The sequence below is a fragment of the Mandrillus leucophaeus genome, unplaced genomic scaffold, assembly GCF_000951045.1.
Source record: "Mandrillus leucophaeus isolate KB7577 unplaced genomic scaffold, Mleu.le_1.0 Scaffold226, whole genome shotgun sequence".
NCBI classification, from domain to species: Eukaryota; Metazoa; Chordata; class Mammalia; order Primates; family Cercopithecidae; genus Mandrillus; species Mandrillus leucophaeus.
The window spans coordinates 4,063,290-4,073,352 of record NW_012102321.1 but is presented as its reverse complement, the minus strand read 5'-3'; positions in this window follow the sequence as shown (position 1 = coordinate 4,073,352).

The window sequence follows — 10,063 nt, the reverse complement described above, 5'->3', positions numbered from 1 at the left end:
TAGGCTACTTAGGGATCAGGGACCCACTTGAGCAGGCAGTCTGTCCATTCTCAGATCTCAACCTCTGTTCTGGGAGATCCACTGCTCTCTTCAAAGCTGTCAGACAGGGTCATTTGCATCTGAAGAGGTTTCTGCTCCTTTTTGTTTAGCTATGCCCTGTCCCCAGAGGAGGAGTCTACAGAGACAGGCAGGCCTCCTTGAGCTGCTGTGGGCTCTACCCAGTTTGAGCTTCCAGGGAGCTTTGTTTACCTACTTAAGCCTCAGCAATGGTGGGCGCCCCTCCCCCAGCCTTGCTGCTGCCTTGCAGTTACATCTCAGACTGGTGTGCTAGCAATGAGGGAGGCTCCGTGGGCGTGGTATCCTCCTGGCCAGGTGTGGGATATGATCTCCTGGTGTGCCGTTTGCTAAGACCCTTGGTAAAGTGCAGTATTAGGGTGGGAGTTACCTGATTTTCCAGGTGTTGTGTGTCTCAGTTCCTCTGGCTAGGAAAAGGGATTTCCTTCCCCCTTGTGCTTCCCAGGTGAGGTGATGCCTCCGCCTGCTTCAGCTCGGGCTGCACCAGCTGACCAGCACTGATTGTCTGGCACTCCCTAGTGAGATGAACCTGGTACCTCAGTTGAAAATGCAGAAATCACCAGTCTTCTGTGTTGCTCGCACTGGGAGCTAGAGACTGGAGCAGTTCCTATTCGGCCATCTTGCCCTGGGGCTTTATATTCTTTAATACTATTGTACTGGTTGGTGAATAAGAGTTCTTTTATTTGAAAAACTTGTCCTGTTACTGACTTTACAGAAAATAATTCTAACGTTTCTCCACAGAGGCAATGTTTCTTCTAGATTTTTGGTAGGATGCTATTTACCTGATTTAGGAAATTTTCTTGTATGCTACTTTAAGGTTTTTATTGTGAATACATATTGATTTTTTTGTCAAAGCTTTTTTCATTTATTGAGATGATCATGTGCCTTTTCCTTTGAAAGCTGTTAATGTGGTGATTACATTAAAACACTCTACAATGATAAGCCATCTTTGTGTCCTAAAACACATCCAATTTGGTAAATATGTATTTTCTTTTAAAAATACAGTTATAAATTTAGTATATCTTCATTAATATTTTGGTAAATATATTTATCAGTGAAATTTATCTGCAATTGCTCTTATACTTCCATGTCTGTTTTCAGAATTAAGTTCATACTCGTTTCATAAAGTGAACTGGGAGTCTACTATACGTCAGAAATTGTAGGGATTGGGGATACAACATAGACTAAAACAGATAAAAATCCCTTTCCTTTTGTACCTCACATTTTATCATTCTTGAATATTTGGTAGAATTTGCCTATAAAACAGTTTGGGACTAGTGTTTTCTTTGTGAAACATTTTTAAATTGCTGGTCCAATGTCTTTTATGTTAGTTGTTTCCCTATTGTTTTTTGAGCCAGTTTTGATAAGTTATATTTATTGAGGAATTTGTCAATTTTCTCAACATTTTAAAATACATTGGTATGAAGTTAGCCATAATGATACATAGTTAGCTCCTTTGCTGTATCATTGTATTCTTTTTTTATTTCAAACATTAATGTCTTTTCTTTACAGTTTTTCTTTGTCTTGTTTTTGGAATTTTAATTTTGTACATATTTTGCATAAGTCATATATTTACAGGGTTATAATTCAGAAGATAGAGAAGTACATACAGTGGAAAATCTCTCATTCTTGTCTTCCTGCGGTTTTGTTGTCCTTTAACAACTCACATTATTAATTTCTTGTGTATTCTTCTAGATAATAATGCACAATATAAACGCTTAATGTGTAATCAGTTTTTATGAATGTTCTCAGTATATTTGCAAAAAAAAAATATGTTACCCAATTGTTGGTTGCATGTTCTACATGTTTTATATAGCCTAAGCTTGTTAATCATGTTATCAAAATATTTCATACCCTTACCTTTGATTTCTGAGAGATGTGTTAATGTTGCCCAATGACATAGTAAACGTTCTTTCTTTCTGTAGTTCTTTCATTTTTTCTTTATATGTTCTAAATTGTTTTATTGGATGTATTCAAATATAAAATTATTTTTATCTTTCTGGAGAAATGAACATTTTACCATTATGCAATGATTCTCTTTATCTCTAGTATGCCTTTTGCTTTAAAGTCTATTTTTGCCTGATATGAACACAATTATACTACTTTTAGTTAATGTTTGCTACTTTTATAATTTTTCTATATTTTTACTTTCAACCTTTCCATGTCTTCATGTTTTAGATATAAACATGAAGCTTTAAACACAGACCTTTAAAAAATTTTTTTTGTCTGACAATCTATACTTTTTAACTAGAGAGTTTGTTTTGATCTATTCTAATTGCTAATATATTTAGATTTACTTGGTCTATTTTATCTGATACTTTCTCTTTGTTTTGCTTTTGCTGTTTTCTTTTTCCTTCTTCTTTCTTGCCTTTACTTATATTAGTTGAAGTATTTTCCCCTCTCTGCTGGTCTGGAAAATATTTATTTTGATTTAGTTCTTTTGGTGGTACCTTTGAAATTTTAAAATGTATACTTAACACAGTGTAAAGTTAATTAATATTTTTTACCTTCCTCTCAAATGAGACTTTACAATGGTTTACTTCTAGTCACCCCAAACCATCTTCTAGATCTGCCCTCTTAGCACTCTCTTTTTAAATTAGTATTATAATTAGACACTTTATTATGGTTTTAAAGAGTCAGTTTTTGTTTAAATTTATCCATATGTTCAATTTTATTTCATTCGTATCCCTTCCTGTATGTCAGAACTTCTTTTAGCTATTTTCTCTCTTTAGTTAGAGATTAATAGTGATAAATTCTTTCAGACTTTTATAGCTGAATATATTTTTATTTCATCTGTGTTCCTGAAATATAACTCATATTGGTATACACTTTTGAGCTGATACAGTAAAACTCCAACATAGCGCAATAAGCATGACCCAAACATTCATTTTTATAAAATGCAGGGTCACTTTATTTTATAATGAATGAAAAGATTTGGTTGAGCCTAGCTGGCTGAGAGTTCCTGAAGCTTAGTCATGTGACCCAAATCTGTCTACGTATCAGTAACGGTAACAATCTGGGGGGTGGCCATTCTGTAATTCAGCTTAAATATTGATGAAGACAATTCTGTGTCCCCTGGCTAGCTGAGACTTCCAAGAGAGTAACAGTGATTGTAAGGATCTTCTAGTTAGCTGGGGAGATTGAGATTCACCTTTTTCCTACTCCTCCTACCTTTTTACCCCATGATCTACATAGGGTAAGAACTTGAGTCAGAGAAGAAGCCTATCTCCAGTTGTATTACATAAATATTTATTTTCTGAAGAAGTGTGGTACTGCCTGGGATTTTAATGTACTTATTGTTTTTTATCATTACTTAGGAATGACTACAATATTAGATTGTCTTCCAGCTTCATTGCTGCTGTTGAGATGTTAGCTGTCAATTTAGTTGTTATGACTATGCTGGTAATCTCGCTAATCTCTGATTGCTTTTGAGGTCTTCAGTTTATCTGTGGTGTACTGTAGTTTTACTATGATGAATTTTAGATTTTTCGGGATTCCCAAAAATGAGGTTTGATGTTTTTCAACAGTTCTGGAGAATTCTTACTCATTAGCTTTTGAATATTATTTTTTACTTTCTGGTTTCAGTGTCCTTCTTGAACTCTGATAAATTTATGTTACATCTGACTCCATACTCTTGTTTCTTAATTTCTCTTTTATATTTTCTAATTTTAAATATCTTTAAGTAACATTCTACACTTTTATTATTCTCTAATTCTCTTTTGGATTTTTTTTTCTATTGAGCTTTTCTTTTTTAAAAATACAGAGGTATAATTAACATATAATAAAGTGCGCAGTTCTTTTGTACTTAGTTTGATGAGTTTTAGCATTTGAATATAGCCAGTAACAACTACCCAGAACAAAATAGAGAACATTACCATCACCCCAGAAAGTTTCCTGGTGCCTCCTTTCAGTCGCTTCTATTGAATTTTTCAGTTATTTTATTGTTAATTTAAAGAAGTTGCATTTGGTCATTTTTCAAATCTGGTCATTTAAAAAAATTCTTAACTATTGTGATAGTGTATCTAGTCATTTTTTTAATAGTCCATTGCTCCTTAATTATTTTAGAAATTCTTTTCTCTAATTCCTTTTTTAATTGGTTCTCTTTTCTTAACTTTTAAGTTCAGGATTACATGTGCAGGTTTGTTATATAGTTAAACTCATATCCTGGGGATTTTGTGTATAGATTATTTAGTCATTCAGGTACAAAGCCTAGTACCCAATAGTTAATTGTTTCTGGTTCTCTTCCTTCTCTCAATACTCCACCCTCAAGTAGACACCAATGTGTGTTGTTCCCTTCTTTGTTGCCATGTATTCTCACTATTTAGCTTCCATTTATAAGTGACAACATGTAATGTTGGTTTTCTGTTCCTGTGTTAGTTTGCTAAGGATACTGGCCTTCAGCTCCATCTGTGTTCCTGCAAAGGTCATGATCTCATTCTTTTTTTATGGCTGCATAGTATTCCATGGTGTATATGTACCACATTTTCTTTATCCCATCTACCGTTGATGGGCATTTGGGTTGATTTGTCCTCTATGTACACAAACTAGAAAGTCTAGAAGAAATGGATAAGTTCTTCACACACACACCCTCACAAGACTGAACCAACAAGAAATTGAATCCCTGAACAGACCAATAACAAGCTCCAAAATTGAATCAGTGATAGAAAAAGCTTACCAACCAAAAAAAGACCAGGACCAGATGGATTAACAGCTAAATTCTACCAGATGTATGAGGAACTAGTAGCATTCCTACTGAAAGTACTCCAAAAAATTGAGGAAGAGTGACACTTCCCCAACTCCTTCTAGTTTTTTATACATACTAAAAATCGTTATTTCATTCTGTATCTGATACTTCCAATATCTGGAGTCTGTTTTCTTGTTACTGTTGCTTTTAGCTGACTTTCATTAATGGTGGCTTTTACCTCTGAATTTTGTGACTTTCGTTGTGAACTTATATTTATTGGAACACATTTTCTGGGAGTTTTATGAAACCTGAACTAAGATATATTTTTCCCCCAGAACATTTTGTGTTTGCTTTCATTGTTTTATAATATTTTTTCAAAATCTTGCATTTCTCATTTGAATATATCTTTTTATCAAGAGGGAGAGCAGTTGTTCATAAGTTTTTGAGCTTAAGGAGGAGAATTATTTATTTAAAATAACATTTCTTCTCCTTTGATAATTCTTCTTTGAATGTAAAATATAATCTTCACGTGCTTTTATTGATACTCTTTTACTAAGTTCTTTCCTTTGCTCTGGGAGTCATAACTTCCCATAGTTTTTGTTTTTTAAGATGTTGGTTCAGCTTAGAGTAAGGAATCAGAAATTACAGGATTTCTACATTGTGATCTAGTGATTACAGTATCTTCTTCATCCTGTTTCACTTCCAGTGATCTTCCTTGGCTGGGGATTATGTCAGAGACAATAAAAATGGGGTGTCAGCATCATTTCTTCTTAAATTTCCTCTTCCCTGAGTACTATAGTATTTATCTGCTTCTCCCCAAAATTTTAAACCAATGATTTATTAACCAGCCTTTCCTAGATAATTGCTTTTTAAGAATCTTATTTAAGAACTGAGGAGCTATGGCAGCTTCTATAATCCTCCTTCATCTTAGTCCAGGCTTTTCATTATTTGGCATATATGCTTGATTGTTTATAGTTGTTTGCTTATTTCACAGATGATGAGAGTTTTAAAAAATTCTTTAAAAAATTGTTTTTGTGAGTTTGGGAGGCTGAAGGAGTAAAAATGCCCTTACATTGCCGGTTTTACGTGGAAATCCCCTTATCATGTTTTAATAGGTTAAAATTCAAAAATGAAATAATCAATGTGGGAACAAGAACTATTGGAGAAGCCAAATAAACACAATTTTTTTTTTTTTGATATTTCTTGTCTTAATACCTGTCTTAGGCCAGGCATGGTGTCTCAGGCTTGCAATTCTAGTGCTTTGGGAGGCCAAGGTGGGAGGATTGCTTGAGGTGAAATAAAAACAAAAGTACTGATGTCATTTCGAGGTCTAGGATATTAAGAAGGGATATGACTTTTCTGTCTTCTATTTTTTCACTTGCCAGAGTAGTACAAAAGGTTATAAGGCTCTAGAGGAATAACAATGCCACAAGATGGGAGGAACTTGGGTCTTTCAATCACCAAATGGAGAAGAGGAACGTACCAGGAATACCTACTTTGGAATGCTGTTTAAGTGAGAAATACACTTTTATTTTGTAAGGCTGCTGAAATTTGGAAATTGGTTCATAATATCTGCTCACATTACCTTAACTTACATAATCTGGGTGTTTTTATTCTGAAAAGATTTATACCTTTTTCATATGGTGGTCAGAAATACTAGGAGATCTCACTAGATGTTTTATGCTACATGATTCTAAGAATATCAGGGCTTCCATTATCTTTATATTCATCTACTTTTGCACCACTGAAAGAAATTGCCTTCTGACACATGGCTTTATAAAGTGGTGTGCACATTTTTAAGGTTTTATTTTATTTTATTTTTGTCTGTTGCATGCAAGATGATTCTCTAACATAGTAATTAAGAAGGTGGCTCATTCCTGTAATCCCAGCAATTTGGGAGGCCGAGGCAGGTGGATCAGCTGAGGTTGGGAGTTCAAGACCAGCCTGATCAACATGGAGAAACCCTGTCTCTACTAAAAATACAGAATTAGCTGGCATGGTGGCACATATCTGTAACCCCAACTACTCCGGAAGCTGAGGCAGGAGAATCGCTTGAACCCAGCAGATGGAGGAGGTTGTGGTGAGCTGAGATTGCGCCACTGCACTCCAACCTGGGCAACAAGAGTGAAACTCCATCTCAAACAAACAAACAAACAAAAGGTGCATTTCCATGCAGTCCACAGCATTTCTATGTAAAGGCAAGAATGCCATCATCTTAACTTCTTGAGATATTTTACAACATGCTTTTTGAAAGCCCCAGAACTTCCAGATGTTATGTCTGCTATATTTTTCTACACCAAAAGTTCTTTCTAATTTCTTCTGGAGATTTGATACATGGTCTAGTGTCATGATTTTGAACCTTGCAATGTTCTCTTCCAAGAATTTTGATTAAGTGTGATGTTCCTCTCACTTTCTATCTAGTTCTGAAATAAGAGCACAGTGGCTCTCTGGCAGAGATCCCTCTATCCATGCAATAATAGTGTATCATGACAATTTTAGGAGAGGATAATCTGACTGTTACTCAGTTGTGGACTTTAGCTGTAATTGTATGTAAAGAAAGATTTCACTGGGTTTCACAGGTTCCAGATTTGAAAGTTAGTAAGTAGGGAAGCAGAGGAGCTGGAAACCCCATTAGCTGTTCTGAGGTGGGAGGGCCATTGGATTCTATTTCTCTGACATTCAGAACTCTTCCTATAGTCTTTGCTTACATCAGGCTGAATAGAAGATGAAGGGGAGAATGGATTAGGTGACAGCAGCCAGGAATTTCCTTATATGCTTTTACACAGTGACTGAGTAAGCATGGGTTACTGTTCCTGGCACTGAGACTTAGCAGGTGCAAACAGGAAAGTGAGGAGCTTGTCCTGAGAATGGCAGGGGACACTGGTGGAGCTTGGCACAAAAGACTTAGAAAGCTAGTGGTTCTGCTGTGCCCTGGCAGTTTGTCTTGGCAGGTGTTCCTTGAGCAACTAAGATGACCTGCATGCTCCCTAAAACTGGTGCAGAGGGAATCTGTGCTCTTTCCTGCCTCCTTCAGGTTTATGAAGGGGCCACCTACTCATTATTTTAAAGTTTCAAATGTTTGACTCATGAATCTCTCATATAAAAGCATTTCCCATTGGTCCTACATGGCATGGGGGTTCATTAAAGCTGCAGAAAGAGGCAGACTGTTTGGCTGTTTCTTACAACTGGGCTAGAAGGCCACAGTGTGCTCATTTTGAGCATAAACTTGGAGGGTCTCCCAGCTGAAATGGAATCAAAGACTTCGGTGGCCTCAGGTTTGTTTACTTTTGGCATTGTCCAAGGTTTTCTGGCTCTCTGGTTGTTAGGGAGGCAAGAGATTCTGAATGGTCATGACCCAGAGTCAGGTTTAGCACTGGAAGGAAGTATATGCAAGCAAGATTAGCAATATCCTGATCCTTTTCCCTGAAACACGCAGGGGTGAGGGCTGGACCAGCTGTCTAAGACATCCCCTGAAACCCCCAGTGCAGCTGGATTTCTTCTTCTTTGTGCCAACAGGGCCTATCATTATAAGATCATACTGCTTCAAGGCCATGTGACAAGCATACTATGGGGCAAATAATACGGTAAAGGAGAATGAAAAAGGAACTGCATTCTCTCTTGTTTCATTCTCTTTGCAGATATCCTGCAAGTGTTATGCTAAAATATGCCTTTGATTTGAATATAAATAGCCCCACTTTTCTAATCCAGATGCAGCCATGTGCCTCTCTGCACAGGGTTGGTGATTCTCTGTTGCGTCTTGGGAGTAATAAGAAGATTCCACTGGAAAAAATGCAGGCAAATCAGCCCAGCTGAGATTACATAAAGGAGGAAGGAAAATTGGAGAAAGTGTGTAATAAACCTCAATATCTAGTTGAGTGTGATTTTTAACAAAAGGCTTTTGCGTTTAGCTCAATGACTTAGGATCTTCAGATAGTGAGTTGTTACTATAGGCAAGACAATTCTTCTGGAAATAAGAAAGTTGCTAAAACCAGAGGCTTAGGGGTGGATTTCAGCTCCTTGGTGATTTGTATTTAGAATTTCGGAGGCTTGGGTCTTGCTAATAAGTGACTGGGCATCTTATGGGGAAGTTCTACTTTACAGATCTAGGAGAGGGACCTCTTCTTTTGAAAGATCTTGTGAATTTTTATCCTAAGTTTTGCCTCTGCTATAGCCTCACCTGCACTATTCTTTGACTCCAAAGCTTGCCAATGTGTTTTGTATTTATCTTCTGCTTTGCTTCTCCAATGCTACCCATAAGTCTTTTTCTCCTGCCCTTAGATATTTTGGCCCTGTAGAGAAACATTTCCCAAATACATTCTCATTAGATCTATGAGATGCTGCACAATAAAAGACTTCATGGTCAATTGAGATTGAGAAATGATGCATACTACACACCTTTCTTGGAGATTTGTAATGCACTTTTTAATAGGTGCTAAAGGAAAGATATTTACACTTATTTAAGTGTGTGTGTGTGTGTATATATATATATATATATGTTTATTTAATAGCAACATGTTTATTAGCCTCCCAAGAATTAGTACTTCTCAGAATTTTCTTTGGGCATTTCTACTATAATGTCCACAAACTGCAAAACCTGTCTAGAGTACTAGACATGCAAGTTACTGAGAAATGGTCATGGATCATCAAACCCTCCGAAAAGGCTCTTTTGAAGGCAAAGGATGGTACGAGCCAATCCTATAAATAGAAATGAAAGGAATAAAATGTTCTGTAAAGCATAGACTGGCTAGAATAAGCTGGATTGGCTGCTGTCCATTAGGGAGAGGTGCTGAAACAGAGATTTCCCCTGGTGCTATTAAAAAATGGATTTCCGGCAGAGCTCTTAAAAAGTAACTGCTCAGGCCGGGCGCGGTGGCTCACGCCTGTAATCCCAGTACTTTGGGAGGCCAAGGCGGGCAGATCACGAGGTCAGGAGATTGAGACCATCCTGGCTAACACAGTGAAACCCCGTCTCTACTAAAAATACAAAAAATTAGCCGGGCGTGGTGGTGGGTACCTGTAGTCCCGAGGCTGAGGCAGGAGAATGGTGTGAACCTGGGAGGCGGAGCTTGCAGTGAGCCAAGATCGCGCCACTGCACTCCAGCCTGGGCGACAGAGTGAGACTCCCTCTCAAAAAAGTAACTGCTCAGAAAGTGCTGCATGAGACATCTAGATACAAACCCAGGGTAGCAAAACTGCACAAGGGACAACATGGGGAAAAAGGTACATACTGGACAATGAATTAACAGAAATAGGGTTTGATTTCACTATTCCCAGTAACTGGGTGTGTGAGCCTGGGCAAGCCAT